The following is a 20,304-nucleotide window of genomic DNA, read 5'->3' on the forward strand; positions in this document are numbered from 1 at the left end:
CGTGTGACGTACAAGATTTTTTAGTATACTGAGACAATTATTTAAAAGAAAATAAATTTAAATAAAAAAATTTGGCTTTGAAAAAGATTGCTATGCCTTGTTACTATGATAACAAACGATTCATCAAAATTCAGTCTGTCGAAGTTTTTCATGTGATTTCTTTCATTTGCGCTAACTTCCTTTAATAAAATGAATTCTCACAACCGAACCGAAGCAGAAGTCAAGTTTTCTTCCCAAACCACCTTTTGGAGAAGGTAGATAGTGCGCGAACAAACTTATTGCTCCAAAAATCATCGGGAAGATATTTGACAGAGTACAAGTTGTTCTACAATTGGAGAATACGAAATAAAGTTGTTTGGATTGATCAAAGGGTAATGCTTGCCTTTAGAAAACCATTTCAATGATATAAGTAATTGTACATTTAATTTTTATATAAATAAAATCCAATAAATCTGACAAATTATTTGACATTTGCTACCGGCCGCCGTGGAAAGTAAAACGGACTAGACCATAAACATGTGTCTACCGGACTTGTCGTCAAGGCAGTAGACACTACTACCAGCACAGTATACTAAAAAGGTCATTCAAGTCCGAAAAGCTCTCAAGTCATAACAGAGTCCAGTGTTTTTTTTTACCGATTACAGTTCGAATCTTGCCTTCGTAAGACACGGACGTGATTTGTTGAGTGCGCTCCGAGTGGTCGTCAAGCGATTGTTAGTTGTAGTGTGCATAGGCGTTGTTCCTGTGTCGAGTCCTGTGTTCAGTCCTCGGTCCGCACGGAATACGTATATATGTGCAGTGCTGCGCTCGAGCCCGGTCATTCGGCCGAATAATTCGTTGGAGTGAGGACCTCATTAGCGGAAGAGCCGTTCATCGGCGATTTCGTCAATTTCTCGCAACAACGCCGTGCTTTTGCACAAAATTCGTCCCCCACAAGATTTAATCCGTGATAGTGCCGTTCGTCGGTGTGTCATCGGATAAACAAGTAAATCACGCAAAACAGGTGCCCCGTTTAGCGACGCAACTACCCATGCTGCACAGCTATGGAGAAGAGCGTCGAAGAATGGGCCCAGTCCCTCAGACAACTCAAGCCAGAAGCTTTGGTGAAGCTGATCGACGCCATCGCACTGGTAACTAAAGAAAACCAAACCCCCTCAAACAGCCCGCCCGCCCGCTTCCTCCTCCGCAACCGACGCCGTCCCACACCAGGACCAGGACAACGCCATGGAAGAAGAGGTCGAAGAAAATGCCTCCAGCTCTGCAGGCTCCTCCCAGTGAGGAAGAAAAGAAGGCAGAAGCGGAAACGCCAGGCCGACCTCATCGGCCCGATCCCAGAGGTAAGTGAGATTACCACCAAAAAATCCCACAGGTCCAACTGGAAACCATTCACCGCCCCGGAGCCAACCCCAAGGCCAAGCGAACCCCAAGAAGAACTTTCACAAGAAATCCCGGCTCCAGTCCAGCCGAAAAAACCAAAAATCCCCCCGATCATCGTCAGGGATGCGGGGAAATGGACCCAGATCTCGGCGAAGATGGCCAGTGAAAGGGTCCACTTCACCAAAGCCAAGCCGTGTGCTGACGGGATCAGAATCCAGATGTCGTCGATCGACGCTTTCAGGGCGGCCACCCGACTCCTTGAAAGGTACAAGGTGCCTTTCCACACCATCACCCTCGAGGAGGACCGACCCATCCGAGTGGTACTCAGGAGAGTACCGATTGAAATCCCGGTCGATGAGGTCGCAGAAGACCTCAAAGCTCAGGGATTTCACCCCGTTGGAGTCTCCAGGATGAGAAGATTCATCACAAAAAAAGAACTCCCGCTCGTCCTGGTTGAGGTGCCACACGACGAGAAGAAGATCTTCGACCTGAAGACGATCTGCTTCCTCACCATCAACGTGGAGAAACCACGCAAGAGTGGACTGGCCACCCAGTGCCACAACTGCCAGTGGTTCCACCACACACAGAGGAACTGCAGAGTCCCACCAAAATGCGTGAAGTGCGGCAAAGATCACGCCTCAAGAGATTGCCAAAAGACGAGAGAGTCACCGGCGACTTGCGCCAACTGCGGTCAAAGCCACACCGCCAGCTACAGAGGCTGTGCGAAATTCCCTGGGATGAAGACCCACTCCCAGAAATCTCAATCTCAAGCACGACCAACACCAACAAAAAGTGCCCCAGAAAAAACAACCCCAAAACCAGCACCACCCAGCCAACGGGAAAACATCGAGCACCGGGGCCAAACCAAGACAGAGCCCAAAGGTAAGTCGACACGAAAATCTTTTGCAGAGGCAACCTCAACGCAGAAGACCAACGACTTGAACTCAGTCCTTGTCAGTATGGTAACCGCCATCGGCAACGTGAAAAACGGCACGGAAGCCATCCAGAGAACTGTCACTTTCATTCCGAAATTGACATCTGCTCTAACTAAGAACTAGGTTAACGGCAGCACACCCTATTTCTACACTCCCTAACTCCATCAACGCTGCGTTCTGGAACGCGCGTGGGCTCCTTAGCGGACGCGACGAGCTCGGTGAATTTGCAAACCGCTACGAGTTGGACGTCATCTTGGTGAACGAGACCCAACTGCGGAACACTCACCGAGACCCGAAAATACCCGGATACATCCTCCACCGAAGAGACAGACCTTACGGACCTGGCGGGGGCGTCGCCATTTACGTAAGGAATTCTATAACCCACTGTGTTGCAGCAGAAAACCCTCCCTGAAAAGGCCATCGTCGCAATCACAGCAATCGCGAACGGAATCTTCCGACTACGGCACTTCCCAGCTCGCTGGAAGACTGCCAACGTCATTTTCATCCCCAAACCAGGGAAGGACCCGAAGTTCCCCCAAAATCATCGACCAATCAGCCTGCTGTCCACAGTAGGGAAGGTAGTCGCGAAATTGATTCATTCCAGGTTGACAAAAATCATCAATGACAACCGCACGATCCCGGACGAACAATTCGGATTCCGAGCCCACCACTCGACCACAGATCAACTGCTGCGAGTTACGGAATACGCTTCAGTTAGTCACGAGCGAAAGCACGTGACCGCTGCTGTGTTCCTGGACGCCGCAAAAGCATTCGACACCGTCTGGCACAAGGGACTTGTCTTCAAGCTCCGACAGTCAGGCGTCCCTGTCGCAATGGCACAGCTGATCTACTCCTTCCTCGAAGAGAGGTCTTTCAGGGCAAAGATTCGAGACACCTTCTCCACCCCACATCCGATAGAAGCCGGAGTCCCCCAAGGCTCCGTCCTCTCCCCTCTTCTGTACTCGGTCTTCAACGCGGACATACCCAAAACCACCAGAACAACACTGGCCATGTATGCTGATGACACCGCCATCATCACCCGATCGAAGCAACCAAGAACCGCAACGGGTTATTTACAGGAAGCTGTAGATGCCCTTGAGGATTGGTTCCGACTTTGGAGAATCGATGTCAATCGGAGAAAAGCTCGGCGCTGCTCATAACACGTCGACGCGTAGTACCCGTCGGACAGGTTCAGATGTTTGGACGCGACATCCCCTGGAAAGACCAGGTGAAATATCTCGGAGTCATCTTGGACAAGAGGCTCACCTTCATCCCCCACGTCAAACACGTGGAGGCACAGACGAAGATGGTTGCAAGTCGATTTTCATCACTGACATGCAGAAAAAGCAAGATGTCCATCAGGTCAGGTCAGGTCATGGATTTGAATAACACCAGCTTGTTGGTGTTATTCAAATCCATCATCCGCCCAGTCATGACCTACGCCTCAGTTGTGTGGGGTCACGTCTCCGCCTCGCAGCTCAACAAACTACAGGTAATCCAGAATCGCTTGCTCCGATCAGCATTCAACTCTCCCTGGTTCGTCCGGAACAATCAACTCCATCGGGAGGCAAACCTAACGATGTTGAAAGAATTTCTCTTTGAGATTGCCCTGAGATCGTTTGAGAAAGCGAAAGAGCACGAGAACCCCCTCGTGCGCGAAGCCGTCAATTATGACGAAACAGGCCCTTCAAGGGACAAGCGCCCGAAAACGGTGTTGAACGGTTAAAAGCCACTGTCAAAAATGCCTACCGATAAGGTAGCCAAATTTTCACCCCCGGAGCTGGTTGCGAGAGGCAAAGGACGGGTAAACACGGCTTATGCATGTTAGATTAATCGTAGTTAGCCTATAGATTTAAGAGTTAGATTTAAGTACCTAAGTACATCCGATCCCTGATGAATCAGCCACGACAGGCACTGTCATCAGCGGTCACAACCCATCCTGTAATAATGCTGTAATCAGTCACGACAGACATTGTACAGCATCGAATCACCTACACCCACGGTCCCCTGCAGGTAAATCTCGCAACCAGGGGCCGATTTCTGCAGTTAACGTGGGTTGACCAAAATGACATCGGTCACAACCAGTGTTTTGCCCCACATGCAACTCACCATTGTTTCCGATTAGGATAAATAGGTCTATGACCTGCATACTCTTAGTCAGACAGCCTTTCGGCTTATACCGATTACTGGAGTCTGAATCTTGCTTTGGTGAGAGACGGATGTCTTTTTCTGTGTTCTCTGTGTGTTCGTGTCGATTGCGCTTGATAAGTGTTCAGTCGGCCGTCCGCGTCGAGCACGGCTTATATGTGCAATTGATGACTGTTGTGCTGGTTGTTTGCCGTAGTGCAGCTGCTGGTTGTGCGTTTGTCGTAGTTGATGGTTGATGTTTATTGTGACGTTTATTGCGGTCATCACCAAAAACTCATAGTGTGTGAAGTGCTCAGACTTTCCGAATGCTTCGACCACGATGGGCCCCCGCCACCCAACCCACCCTCGAGGATGTCCTGAATCGGATGAGTGCCCTGATCGCGGCGCTCACGCAGGAGGTCAAGGAACTCCGCGCCCTCAAGCAGGAGGTCGACGAGCTCCGCTGCCTCAACGACGCCTGCATCGTACAACTCGAGGAGAGCAACGAGGACATGGTGTCCATGTCAGCAGCGATCCCCCAAGTTGTCATTGTACAACCCCAAGCCCCCTTCGAAGCCACCCAGCCCCCGGCAGACCAGGACATGGAGGAGCCTTTCCAGCAAGTGAAAGGTAAGAAACCTCGCAAGCGCCGCCCCTCTGTTGCGTCCCTAGAGGACCAGGCTGTTGAACCTGGTCCCAGCCACGGGCCTCCATCAGCGGAGGCCCCAAAGAAGGCCAAAAAGACAACCAGCAGGCCCCTCAGGTCAACCCCAATCAACCCGCGCCCGCCTAACAAGTGGCGCAAAACAAACCACCGGCGGAGAACAAAATCCCGCCAATTATCATCCGCGACGCGGCAAAATGGGCGTCCGTCTCGAGCGCGATGACGACGCGCCAGATCAAATTTTCAAAGGCGAAGACCTGCATCGACGGTATTCGCGTCAACACCGTCACCGTCGACGACTTCCGAGCACTGACTCGCCTACTCGAGAGGAAAGTGCCGTACCACTCGTTCGCTCTCCCCGAGCAAAAAGCTCTCAGAGCCGTCTTGCGGACGGTCCCGTGCGAGATCGTCATCGACGATGTGCGAGCCGACCTGGAGGAACTGGGCCTGGCACAGATCGTCACCTGTCACCTGTCGGTCACGGTCGAGCGGCCCCACAAAAAAGGTCAATGCCACCGCTGTCAACGGTTTAACCATTCTCAGCGACACTGTAACGCACTCCCGAAGTGCGTGAAATGCGGCGAAAGTAACGCCACTCATTCGTGCGAAAAAACGAACGACTATGCGGCAAAATGCGCAAATTGCGGCGGTGCTCACACCGCGAGCTATTGCGGATGCCCCAAGTTCCCCAGGGGCTCTCAATCCAAAAAATCTCCAGGTCCAGCGGCACCCAAACCGCAGCAAAAACCCGCCGCGGCCCCCGCGAAACAATCCGCCACCCCCGCAGGCCCCGTCAGGCCCTCAGCCCCAAAAACCGCACCCGCGACCAACAGCAACGTGTCGAAAAGCTTCCCGGACGCAACCGCGTCTAAAAAGACCGCGCCCGCAACCCCCCCGCAGGCCACCCCCAAGCAGCCCCCCCGCGATCAGTAAAGCGCTGATTGAAATTCTCCAAGCGATTCAGACGTCGAACACGAAGGAGGAGATCCTCCAAAACGTGCTCGCCATCATCCCCAAAATTCTTCTCGACTGTTAATGACACTACAACAGTTAAGTGTTAGGTCGCTACAGATCGCATTCTATAATGCACGCGGTCTGCGAAGCTCCAGCAACGAGCTGGAAGTCTTCGCAGACGATCACGATCTCGACGCGTTGTTGGTCAGCGAGACCAAATTGCAACCCGGCACCCCAGACCCCAATATTCGGGGCTTCGAACTTTATCGTAGCGACCGCACTCGCACTCCTGGAGGAGGAACAGCCATTTACGTCCGCCGTGAAATTCGTCATCATCAGATCGCGCTTCCCGTTCTCCAGGACCTGGAAGCCACCGCCGTGACAATCAACGAAATTTTAGATCCCGGCACCTCGGTCATCGCCGCGGGCGATTTCAACGCCAAACACGAGGCCTGGGGCAGTCGAAGAGCGAATCGCAACGGTCGAATTTTAATCGAACACGCGGACATCGACATCCTAATTAATTGAGGCTCCCCCGGAGCCAACATATTATGACGCCCGCGACTTTCACGCCGACAAGCTCGATATCGCGCTGTTAAAAAACGTGCCTTTCCAAACTCGTCTACATGCCTCTCAGGCACTAGACTCCGACCATTTGCCCGTGCTGATGCACATCGGTGACGAAGCAAGCGACGCGAACAGAAACTCAACCGTTCAAATCACGAATTGGCCGCGCTTCGCGAAAATCCTCGAATCAGATTTCGGCCCGGTTCCTCGCATCGAATCGGTCGAAGACCTTGAGAGTGCAGCCGGCGCTTTCGAGGAAAAAATCAAAACCGCCATGTTCGACTCAACTCGAACTCGCGTCGAGCCGCAGAAAAAAGAAAATTTGCCGCAATGGATCGTCGATTAACCCATTAGCGCCCAGCGTCCTCATCTGAAGACACTTAAAGTAAACATTTCTGGAGCCATTCAAAAGTAATAAACCCATTCTATTTTTAGCCTAAGTGCACGTGCACAGGTCTAACTTCGCCTGGAAATGTTTAGTTTCGCAGTGAGATTTATGAGAGTCGGTCTGATTATTTGTTCAGTATCCGTGTTTTTTATCGCTACGTCGGCCAGTGGTATTTGATGTCATATCTACTGCTATATTTCAAGTAAGTAATAACTTTTACCATTATTACAAACTAAAAACATGTATCTTTTGTTGTGATATATTACAGTTTCGTATTTTGTTTATAAATTTTTGGAAACCTTTGGTAAATAACGGTGTCCTCGTATGAGGACGCTGGTATTTACAGTCATATTTTATCCAGATTTCTATTTGTTTACATTTTTTGGATTTGTTTTAGAACAAGCCAAAATGAGTAGACAAGTGTTCAAAACTTTAGAAGAGGCTGTCGATTATCTCTATTCACAAGATATCGAAGCGGTCATCTTAGCTCTACCACCTGAAGTGGATGAGCTTACGGATGAAGATGATCTCGACGATGACGATCTGGATGTACCAGTTGTATCGGACGTCGCAGGACAAACTGAAATATACTTGCCTTCGGATGATGATTCCGATGATGATATTCCCCTATCAGTGTTTGCCAGACACGGGCCGTCAACGTCACGAGAGGAGCAGCCAAAGGAATCAGTTTCAAAGCGGAGAAAAATAATGAAACCTGAACAGGTGACACCACAATGGAAGAAAATTAATCCACAATTTGAAACATGGGAGAGTACTGATACGCCGGAAAAGAAGTTTACCAATATGTTGTCCATTTTGTCTAGCGCAAGCATTATTATTATTATTATTATTATTGAAAGAAAATAAAGGCAGAGGTTTATAAAACCTATTATGCCTAGTAACGGGAGACAGTGTGACAGCTAGGAAAATTGTTTTATAAAGTGTTCGATCGGCAAACTTTCAGTGGCGTAGGTCTACTTATCTGGGGAGTACATCTAGTTTATTTTTAAAAAAGTTTACTGTTGTCGAATTTACTATTTCAGTTGATAGTCCATTCCAGTGCTCAAAGACTCTGTTAGGTAAGAAGTTTTCGCGAATTTTCGTTTTAAAGTCTTTTTTCAACCTCCAATTATGTCCTCTCAACCTTTCATCTCGATTTAAAGTAAAAATCGGAGACAAATCAAAATTGAAGAATCCTCTAATTGCACGAAACGTGACAATTAGGTCGCCCCTGAGTCGTCTATCCTCAAACGTGCTCAGTCCAGACTGTTCAAGTCTCTCTTCGTATGAGGGTCTCACAGCACCATAGGAAAGACGTGTAGCACTCCTTTGAACTGACTCTAGCATATTTCGGTCTCTTATCAGGTCACATGACCAAACGGGACCGCAATACTCCAAAATGGGTCGGACAAGTGTTTTGTACAAGGTAATCGAGGTTTCGAAGCTAATGCCCTTAAATGTCTTTCTTAGAAGAAATAAAGTGGTATTACACTTTTTGCACACTCTTGAAATATGTGCTGACCAGGTCAGATTTTGTGTGATCGTTATACCAAGGTCGACATGTGATTCAACGTGCGAAAGATCAATATTACCTATAATATATGACATGTGAGGGTTATTTTTCCCTAGGTGTAAAACTACGCATTTGTTCAAATTTAGAGGAAGAGACCAGTCTACACTGTACTTGTATATTTTTTCAAGGTCCTGCTGCAAAACGTGTCGATAGGTTATTGGATTATTAAAGAGCTTAAGATCGTCCGCAAAAGAAGCATTCGGTGAACAAACCACACTTGGCAGGTCGTAAACGTAAATGTTAAAAAGAAGTGGTCCAAGCACCGAGCCCTGCGGAACACCACTAGTTACAGGAAGAGATTGAGAGAACTCGTTCCCAACACGCACAAAGAATTTTCTATCCTTCAGAAAATCAGCTATCCATAAGTTGATATTTCCCTTGACACCAATTTGATCTAGTTTATACAAAAGTTTTTTATGTGAGACACGATCAAAAGCTTTGGCGAAGTCTAAATACACCACATCAACAGGAACACCTTCGTCTATAGATTTGGTCCAAGAATTAACACATGAAAGTAAGTTTGTAAGGACCGAACGACCTCTTATGAAACCATGTTGCTGACTAGGAAGAATGTTCCGTTCCACTACATATTTGGATAGATCTTCACTGATAATTGTTTCCATTACTTTGCAAACTACTGAGGTTAAACTGATGGGTCTATAATTTTCTGCACAGAATTTGTCTCCTTTTTTAAAAATGGGCGTTACTGAAGCAATTTTCCAGGCAGACGGAAGTATGTGGTTTTCAAAAGATGTCTGCATAATAAGTCGTAGCGGCTGGCACAGATAATCGACACAGTTTTTTAATAGTAATGTTGTTATACCGTCTGGTCCAGGTGATGATGTTGATTTTAAACTACAGATGCAGTTTTTAATTTTTTCCTCAGTAAATTGTACATTCTCTATGACACTCGATATTTGCGGAAGCATAACTTCAGGCTGACTATTCACCCGATACCCATGAGGGTCAGTTGTAAACACCCCGGCAAAGTATTTTGCAAAAATATTCGCTGTTTTGTTATCATCAAAACATAGCGATTCATCATCGTTGCGTAACTGCGGCACTGAAACCTTAGTATTCAATGACCGTCTGATGTATTTGTAAACTTTTTTGGGATCGGTAGAAAGATTTTCTTCGTATGCTTGCCTTGCCTTATGTAGATTCGCCGAAACGGTATTGGAAAAGTGTCGGTGTATGTCGTAGTCCTGTTGCGCGTGTGATTTTTTAAACTTGTTCCATAACCGTCTTTTATGCTTGATTAATTGTAGGAGATCATCGTTAATCCATGGCTTTGATGAGTTAAACGTAATATATTTCGTATGGGTGTTGTTCTTAATCTCTGTATTTAAGAATATAATAAACTTATTCCACATTTCGTTTGGATCATCGCTTGAGAAGAAGTCGCTGGTCCATTGCACTGATTCCAAATCGTTTTTTAATTTATTGTAATTAACACGTTTTACTAGTTTAGTTACTTTTTTGGGAATTTCAGTTACTAATAGTTGGATTGTTGACAGCAGGGTTATATGGTCAGATTTACCGATAGGTGAAAGATAATCGACTTGACTTACTAATGCGGGATCATTTACGAGGATTAAATCTAACGTTGATGGGTTTTGATTTTGCCTAAAGCGCGTAGGTTCGGAAACTATTTGACATAAACTTGAGTTAATAAGGGTTTCAACAAAATGATAGGCAGCTGAATTATCAGCATAGTTTTTAATATTTAAGTAGTCTGTTGAGGACCAGTCTATCGTTGGTAGGTTAAAGTCGCCTGCAATGAATAAATTAGCAGCAGTTGCTGATAATTCGGATAGTTTATGAAATAGTATAATATCATCTTGCAGCAGGGCCCTAGAGGGTGGTCTATATACGCAAGCGATTGTAAAAGACAGTGTAGAGGAAGCGAGTTCAAGTATCGTAACCTCAGAAGTTAGAAATTTTTGAAAATTTTTTCTCGGAACAAGTATTTCAGAAAATCGTGGACAAAACACTTCGATATGCAGCAGAACAAAAAAATAAGCCGACATTTTCTGTGGAAATCGAAGATATAAAAATATTCATCGGGTTTTTGATCTTTTCCGGATATAATCGGCTGCCAAGTGAACGGGATTATTTTTCTGACGCTGAAGATCTGGGTGTGCAATTAGTAAAGGACGCCATGAATCGGAATCGATATTTAGAAGTAAAGTCGTTATTTCATTTGCAAGATAATAGCAAAGCAAATGAAAACAAACACGATAGGGCATTCAAAATAAGACCCCTTCTTGATGCTCTGAATGAAAACTTTCGGAAGTGGGGGATTTTCCAAAAACATCTGTCCATTGACGAGATGATGGTAAGGTACTATGGCCGCCATGGACTAAAATAATTCATAAGGGGAAAAGCAATAAGATTTGGTTATAAATTGTGGGCTTTGTGTGGTGACAGTGGATATTGTTTCAATTTCTCCCGCTACTGTGGGAAAGAAGCAGTTCAGTCAAATAACCCTTTGGGAACGAGGGTTGTTACAAATATGCTGAGTGTGGTGGACGATCCGTTCGGATATACAGTTCACTTTGATAATTATTTTAGTAGCTATGATTTATTAAAAATTTTGAAAGATAACGGATTTCGTGCTACTGGGACCATCCGAGACAACAGGGCAGGAAAATGCCCTTTGAAATCCGTCAAAGAAGTGGAAAAATCAAAAAGGGGAATGTATGATCACAGATTTGACCAAAAAAATAAGATCTTCATGGTGAGATGGAACGATAACAAATGCGTTATGATGGGAACAAATTTTGACACCGTAGAGCCAATATGTGCAGTACGAAGGTGGAATAAGGACAAGAAAGAGCATGTTCCAATTTCACAGCCTAGACTAATTTATAATTATAATAAATTCATGGGTGGTGTGGATCACCACGATTGGTTGCTAGAAAAACATCACATTGCTATTAGAGGTAAAAAGTGGTATTGGTGTTTAATCACCCGAATTGTTGATATGGCCGTGACAAACAGTGTTATTTTGTATAATTTGTTACATGCCCAGGATAAGATATCTATAAAGGAATTTCGCAGAAATATTGCTGTTGCTTACTTAAAATTGGGACATGGTAGACGGGTTCAAAAAGGCAGGCCACTCAGCCTACCATCTACATCGAGGACAAAAATTATTTATGATGTTCGGTTTGATGGTAAAAATCATATTTTGGAGAAAAGGGATAAACAAGTCATCATTAAAATAATTTCTTTTTGCAAGTATTTTTTCAATCGAAATTAAGTCTAGGCCGTCGCATTGAACGAGCTTCCAGGCCACGTGGGTAAAAGCAACGCAAGGCCTAAGCCAAAGTAAGATCATCGCCATTAATGTAAGTCATCACTAAAACCATTTCTTTTTAAAAGTATTTTTCAATTAAAATTAAGTCTAGGCGGTCGCATTGAATGAGCTTCCAAGTCACGTGGGTAAAATCAACGCAAGTCCTAACCCAAAGTAAGATCGTCGCCATTAATGTAAGTCATCATTAAAACAATTTCTTTTTGCAAGTAAGTATTTTTTCAATCGAAATTAAGTCTAGGCGGTCGCATTGAACGAGCTTCCAAGTCACGTGGTTAAAAGCAACGCAAGTCCTAAGCCAAAGTAAGATCGTCGCCATTAAGTCATCAGTAAAATTATTTCTTGTTGTAAGTGTTTTATCATATTTTTGGTCATTTTGAGCAATTGATTTTAAAATGTTAAATTCATTTGCTAATTTACATAATTTAATATTTTGATTAAAAGTGATTTTTCTAGGTGAAAAATGCCATTGCAGCGTTTGAAAAGTCAGCGCGGCAATCAGCAGCTGATTTACAATGGTTTTATCTTCCGAAGAGAGCGTATTTCCCCCAATAAAACGTTTTGAAAATGCGTTGAAAATTACAAACGTCAAAATGGACGCGAATTACGCTGTAAAGGCCGTTGTCAGACGTCTAATGATGAAGTGATTTATCATTCAGATAATCACAATCACGTCCCAAATACAACTGAAATGAAAGTGAAAAGAATACAGCACGAAATTAAACAACGAGCTGTTGAAGTATCTGAGACCCCTCAACAAATTCTAGCGGTATCAACTTCAACACAATCTAATTCAGTGAAAGCCGCACTTCCATCAATACCAGCAATGAAACGAAAAATTCAACGAGCCCGCACTATTAATGATGTACCACTTACAAACCCCACAAATCTTTCAGAACTTTTCATTCCTGATAGTTTTAAAGTAACTGATGCTGGTCAACCATTTCTTTTATTTGATAATCGAAATTCTCAACCTACCGAACCCATAATTTTAATATTCTATACTTTCCAAAATCTCGATATGATGACCAATTGCGATCACTGGTATGCTGATGGAACTTTCAAAACGACTCCACCTCTTTTTGCTCAAGTTTGGACTATTCACGGGCTTAAATACAACAATGTTTTGCCGACCGTTTTTGCACTTCTTCCAAACAAAACTCAGGGAACACACATATCCGCACACTGGAAGCAGTTAAAATGCTTCGAAATGACCTGAATCCGCAAACAGTCATGTTGGATTTCGAACAGGCTGAGATAATAGTATATTGTATATCAAGAGTTGAAAATGAAAGATTTCACACTAGTTTGCAGAATTGAGCCACAAGCCGTAGGCGGCGTGGCTTAAGCAAACGAGTGTGAAATCGAATTTTCAACACGTGGTATACACGATATTTTTCCGATGACCACAAAAAAAACGCTAATATTCGGTATTCCTTCAAACTTCAAATATTATTCGACAGAGCTGCGGACAAAACATACATTGGTGGCCATGGTTACTACAACTGTGTGCAATGATTTCATTGCGCACAGGCTAGAAGGTATCTGATTGGCTAACCAGTTTCATTGCACACGGGTTCGCTATTTGCATGCAATAGCCAACTTTCAATGATAGTTATTTGTGCGAATTTACGCATTTTTCATAGTGGTCGTCGGAAAACGCATTTAAACATGCGTTTCCTTCCATTACCGTACGTGGATGTTTTTTCCATCTTGGTCAGTCATTATGGCGCCAAATTCAGCGTGATGCAGACTTGGTTGCTCATTAAGTCATTACAGAAATGTTGACGATGACGGTGAATGGGCATTAAATATTCGAAAATTGCTGGCTCTTGCATTTGTTCCAGTTGACGATGTTATTGATACATTTGAAGAGTTGTTGCAATCTAATTTTTATAGAACCAACGAAGAAGTTCTGGATGGCGTTACATCATATTTCGAAACGAATTGGATCGGCAAAAGACTTCGTAGTGGTAACAGACGTGCACCGAGGCATCCAATTCCACTTTGGAATCAATATGATGCTACATTACAAGGACTTCCGAAGACAAATAATGCAATTGAAGGTTGGCATAGAGTTTTTTCGTCACTCCTCAGTGCCTATCATCCGACGATTTGTAAATTTATTGAAGCTCTTCGTAAAGAACAGGGTCTCAATGAAACCAAAATTGAGCAGTATGTGGCTGGAATTCAGCCGACAGTTTTTCGGAGAAACTACAGAGACCCAGTTCGAAATATAGAGGTTATTGTTAGAGATTACGCCAATCGAAATATGGACAACTACTTGAGGGGAATTGCTCATAATTTTAAACTGCAGGCTAATTAATTCTAAGTTGTCATGTTTCATTAATTAGTTCTTTTAAATAGGTAGATTAATTTTATTATATGTATTGACAATTTCCCTCCACCACCAATAATAATTGACAATAATTATTTTTGTATTATTATATGTATACATATCACCGTAATTATTAAAGTGCGTTTATTGGATAACAGGATTCATTACCCACAAGCCGTTGAATAATAACTTCAAAACTCACCGCAAATCATAGCAACTAGTACCGTACAATCAACAATCATTATAGCAAAGAAGCCCTTGAAATTTTGAACGTATGTCTATATCTGAAGTTCAGACATTCAGATTGCTCTGGAATGTATGGAAGAATTTTAAGTTGCATATACTATCGCGGGTAAAGAATAATAGTAGTATGTTACTATAGACACTCCCAAAACTCAAATTTTGATTAACTTTTGGAAGTGTCTATAGTAACATAGTGTACCAATCGAGGAGGTTAACATTTTAACCTTCTTGGTAAGTACAATTACGGCGACGGAATTTTGGCCGTTACTTGTCATTCCATTGACATGAGATGTAAGCGGCCCTTATGTATTCGTAACCTCACTTTCTGCTATTACAAGACTTGTAATTTTGATGCTGACGGACTTGCAAGAAAACGCGCTTCCTCATTTTGTGCACACTGCTGATATTTGATATTTTGGTAATTCTTCACTTTAACTACTTCTGGAATTTTCGCGTTTTTTCTGGCTAGACAGCCTCAGGGCGTCCTCCTAGATCCTGTCCCACCATTCAAACCTTGTGCAAATGCCTTTTTTTTTCTCTCTTGTTGTGTTTCAAGGTCGCGTCAAGGTCGCGCAAAGTCGTAGTATAACTAAAGGGTAAGGAAAATTTTCATTTGCACAAGGTTTGACTGGTGGGAAACGATGTAGGAGGACGTCCTAAGGCTGTCTAGCCAGAAAAAACGCGAAAATTCCAGAAGTAGTTAAAGTGAACAATTACAGATATTTTGATTATTAGACATTAGCGCCGATTTGTCGTTGCGCCGAATCGTCATATGCTGAATTGTCGAGCGCTGATTTGGCAGCGCCGATTTGTCGTGGAACCCAAGTCGAGCACGCGAAAATTCGCGCCCAGGCTGTTCGTGGAAAACTTAATTCGCTGGTTTGCCGGCGAAGCAAGCTGTCCACAAAGAACAAAATAACGATCTATCGAACGATAATCAGACCGGCAATGATGTACAGCGTCGCGGTCTGGGGTAACGTGGCCTACACGCAGCTCCAGAAACTGCAAGTCGTACAAAACAAATTCCTCCGGGCAGCCTTCAACGCGCCCTGGTTCGTCAGAAACGCTCAACTCCATCGGGAAGCAAATCTTCCAACCATCAGAGAGTACCGGCAAGATGTTGCAGGAAAATTCTTTGAGAATGCGGCTAATCACCCAAACCCCCTCGTGCGCGAATCCGTCAACTACGACGAAAATGTAGCATACCGCTATCGACGGCCAAAATGTGTGCTCCTCCGACAGGACTGAAGTGACATCACCACTTTTTGTCTCTCGCGAAGTTTTTCCGGTGTTTTTATTACAGATCTCCGCGGACAAGCGCAGTTTTGTAACAATTAATAATCAAACATTTCCGAGTATGTTTCAGATTCCATGCCAGGGCCGACTCCAGTTCCAGAGGACCAGGTAATGCCTATTCAAACCGGGTTAATTTTTATAGTTTCTTCTATATCGATTTTCTCAAGCGTTTCCCCATTTCTTCTTCGGCTCTGACGAGGGGTTTTTCTGTGGTTTTTGACCTCGTTGTAACGCACAAGCGGGAGCATTCCGTCGACGTCTAAGCCGGCCACAGCCGCATTCCCTTTACTCGCGCGCGATTTTTTGTATTTTTATATCAAAATTTTTCCCACCGTACTGCCGACCTGCTGGATTCGCAACTAGAGGCCGATCAGCTAGGGGGTACGGTAACCCGATACTTGACAAGTCTGTTGATCAGCCCTACCAATCAATGTGTAGGCGCCTGCTATTAAGATCGGAGAAAGATGAGTCTCGGACTCGCACTCCTAAAGGTCAGACAGTTTATTTATATTTATTTTATTTATTTATATCGATTACTCCGGATCAAATCGAGAAGGAGGCTAGAGTAAATCTCTGAAACCATTCCGAGTTTTTTTTCTTACCGAGAGGTCCCTGCGTTGACACTATCGCCCAACCACCTCCCGCTTTTACAAAAACCGACATCTTCATCGACGAACCGAGGGGTCCCTGCGCTTGGCGTAATCGACCAGCCACCCCTCATACCAGCCGCCGTCAACAAAAGGTCCCTTCGCTGGCACCATCGTCCAGCCACCCCTCGTCCAGCCACCCCTCGTCTGACCGCTCCAGCTCGTCACCGTCGTCGTTCCCAGACGCACGGTGGCCCCGAGTGGACTCCATCGTCCCGTAGTGCTTCACCCCCCTTGGCGCTTCGCCCCCTTGGTACTCCGCCCAGGCGACAAGGACTTCCACCGTAATAGCCGAGACCGCTGTTCAGTCCTCGGTCCGCACGGAATACGTTTATATGTGCAGTGCTGCGCTCGAGCCCGGTCATTCGGCCAAATAATTCGTTGAAGTGAGGACATCATCGGCGAAAGAGTTGTTCATCGGCGTTTTCGTCAATTTCTCGCAACGACGCCGTGCTTTTGCACAAAATTCGTCCCCCACAAGATTTTAATCCGTGATAGTGCCGTTAGTCGATGTGTCATCGGATAAACAATTAAAATCACGCGTAACAGGTGCCCCGTTTAGCGACGTAATTGCTCATGCTTCACAGCTATGGGAAAGAGCGTCCAAGAATGGGCCCAGACCCTCAGCAAACTCTCGTCGGAAGACCTGCTGAAGCTATCACCCAGGTCTTCAAAGACCACGAAACCCCCTCCTCAGCGGACGCGACGAACTCAGTGAATTTGCAAACCGCTAAGAGTTGGATGTCATCCTTGTGAACGAGACCCGAAAATACCCGGATACATCCTCCACCGAAGGGACAGACCTTACGGACCTGGCGGGGGCGTCGTAAGGAATTCCTTAACCCACTGTGTTGCAGCAGAAATCAACAGCCACCACCTGGAGGCCATCGGTATTCAAATACCGACAACAAACGGATCGCTTCGGCTATTCTCCTGCTACAATCGTGCAAGTAGCACACTAATCGAGGGCGAGCTCAACGAACTCCTCAGTCAAAACGCTCCGACAATCGCCGCTGGCGATTTCAATGCAAAACACCCTAACTGGCACAGCAGTAGGACCAATGCACCAGGCCGCGTCTTGGTCAATTACGCGTTTGAAAACGACGTCATCATAGTCACCCCGGACGAACCGACTCGCTACGATGACCGAATGGGCGTTCTTCCCGAACATTTGGACATCGCGCTCGCGAAAAATGTCACTCACCAAATTTGAGTGACTACAGTTGATGAACTCAAATCGGATCATAACCCCGTTCTGATGCATATCGGAAGCGAGGCCAATGAACCGGAAGTCATTCGTCACGCAAAAATCGATTGGACAAAATTCTCCGCGAACCTCGGGAACATCCCGCGAATTTCGACCGAGGACGACTTAGAGCAAGCCGTCGATTGGTTGGAGAGCAAGATCACAGACTCCGTGGAAAACGCAACGACGCGATGCACAGAGCCAACGAAGCGACACACAGTTCCGCAGCACATCGTGGAACTGATCTGTGACAAAAACCGCGTCAGGCGGACAGCACACAGGACCGGCTGGCCCATCGACCGGAGAGAGGCGAACCGCCGCCAATTCGAGGTAAAGCAAGCACTGTCAGTTTTCAGGAACGAGCAGTGGGAGCAAAAGCTCGAATCATTCAACTCCGAGGACAACTCGATCTGGAAGATGGTCAAAATTCTGCGCAACACCAGGAAACCGCTCCCTCCCATCCACCTCCTCAACGACGAACATATGACCGACTAAATCTCCACCGACGAGGTTTAGTCTATTATCTCCCAGCTTAAAAACACGAAAGCCCCCGTACCGGACGAAATCAGACCCATCCTACTCAAAAACCTCCCTGAAACAGGCCTCCAAGCCCTAACCAATATTTACAACAACTGCATGAACACATTATACAGGGTTATACTAAATGATTGTAGTCCAAGTAGGCGTGAAAACTGAATGTAAAATTTATGGTTGCCGCTCCGTATAAAAAACATCAAAATGATGTGAATAAGCGAGTACACACCGGTCACACACAGGAGTTAAATTGTGTGTAAAACAACTCAATATTTTTGGATTCAATCGTTAATTAAAAAAAAAAATAAAACCCTCATCACCGCACTTTTCACCTAAAAAATGACAATGACAGCGACAAAAATTGACAGTTCACATGAAAGCGGCAAAAATGTCATAACATGGGCATGGCCTGCTTCGACTGCAATCATTTAGAATAACCCTGTACTTGCATTGCATGGAAAACCGCGAACCCCATGATTCCCAAACCTGATAAAAACCCAAACGACCCCAAATCCTACCGCCCAATTTCACTACTCAACACTGGCAAAATCTTCCAAAGAATCCTAACCAACCGACTCAATCTTCTGCTTGAATCTCACAACCTTCTTCTCTCCGAACAATTTGGTTTTCGCGCTCAACGTCATTCGTCAAATTAATATCCTCTTTCCTATTCAACAGATCCTGCAGGGTAAAAGTACACAATAACCTATCCAACTTCATCTAACTGAAAGCCGGAGTCCCCCAGGGCTCCGTTCTTTCACCTCTATTGTACATTGTATACTGCAGAGATTTTCCAATTTCAGGTACCTTCCGGACAAAAACGAGGATGTTCGCCGACGACACGGCAATCTGGACCAGTCACAGAAGCGCCGAGAAAGCTGCGAGCATCATCCAAGAGGAACTTCATCGCATTGAGAGATGGACAAACCACTGGAGAGACCCAACCCCACCAAATGTCAATCAATCCCATTCACATTCCCAAAATCATGTAAACAACCATTACTTTTTTCAAAAACCTCACTTAAAATCAACCAACAAACTATCCCCAAAACCAATTCAGTGCGCTACCTAGGTAACACCTTTTCCTCCACCTGCACCCTGCATGCCGATCTCAACATAACCCTAAAAAAAGCCCGAAATAGAGCCAACCTACTTTCCATAATAAAGGAGAGAGACGATACCCTAGCATTGCTCGCCGCCGCCAACGACCGCACCCGCCTCGAGGAGGATGAAGACGACCGAGAGATGGCCGTCTCCTCCTCCGACTCCCCAGGCCCAGAGTCCGCCCAGGCCGAACCTTCCACCTCGGTGGAGGAGACAGTCGAGCCTGCAAACGGCGCTCCGTTCAAAGAGGTAAGGTGTTGCAATCGTCACCCCGAACCCCAAAATCAAACGTCAGGTCCCAGCAGGGAACCTCCATTATAAACACGGACAAACAATCCGTATTAATGTAAAATTACTAAGGCTATATAAGGAACTTAGGCTAAGTCCAAAAACAATGTACCAAAAATGATATATGTAAATAAAGCTTTTTCAATTGCAAAAAATTTCCGTGTTTTCTGAGCCGAACGCTTCGAACACGCTGGTTGGTGTTTAGTCGTCCGTCCCCGCAGGACACGGTTTATACCGGGTGTAGAATTGGTTTACGAGGAAAAAAAAAAATGTGTGTCGTTCATTCCGTCTTGTGCATCCGACCGTGCCAGTCGTATCCCAGTGAAGGAAGAATTTTTTTTATTTTTATTTTTGCCCGCAATAGCGCCGAGTGAGCATGACTACTCGAAACTCGACGCGCAGCCGGCATAAAACCCAAACCGGCCCCGCCAACCCGGAGGAACCGCCCCCACAACCACCACCAACTACCAACGCCGGAAAACTAAAAACAATCCTGGAAGAAGCCCGCCGACCACCAAAAACGATGCCAACAAATCAGCAAAAACCCGGTGAGTCGCACCACAACCCAACCAACCGCCCCCAATCACCCCAAACCTCCACCACACCATCAGAACCAGCGTCAACAGTAACTTCGCACACCTCATCAATGCGTACAACCATCCCCTCAACTCAAAGTGATCCTGATGCAAAATACACAATCAGGA

At 45.4% G+C, this 20,304-nt stretch overlaps 1 long non-coding RNA gene across 1 annotated transcript in view; it reads right to left on the reverse strand.

Moving 5' to 3' along the window:
- Window positions 1-20,304, reverse strand: part of LOC138133772 (uncharacterized) — a 125,055-nt gene that overhangs the window by 39,305 nt on the left and 65,446 nt on the right. The window lies entirely within an intron of this gene.

Source organism: Tenebrio molitor, chromosome 6, assembly GCF_963966145.1.
Source record: "Tenebrio molitor chromosome 6, icTenMoli1.1, whole genome shotgun sequence".
NCBI classification, from domain to species: domain Eukaryota; kingdom Metazoa; phylum Arthropoda; class Insecta; order Coleoptera; family Tenebrionidae; genus Tenebrio; species Tenebrio molitor.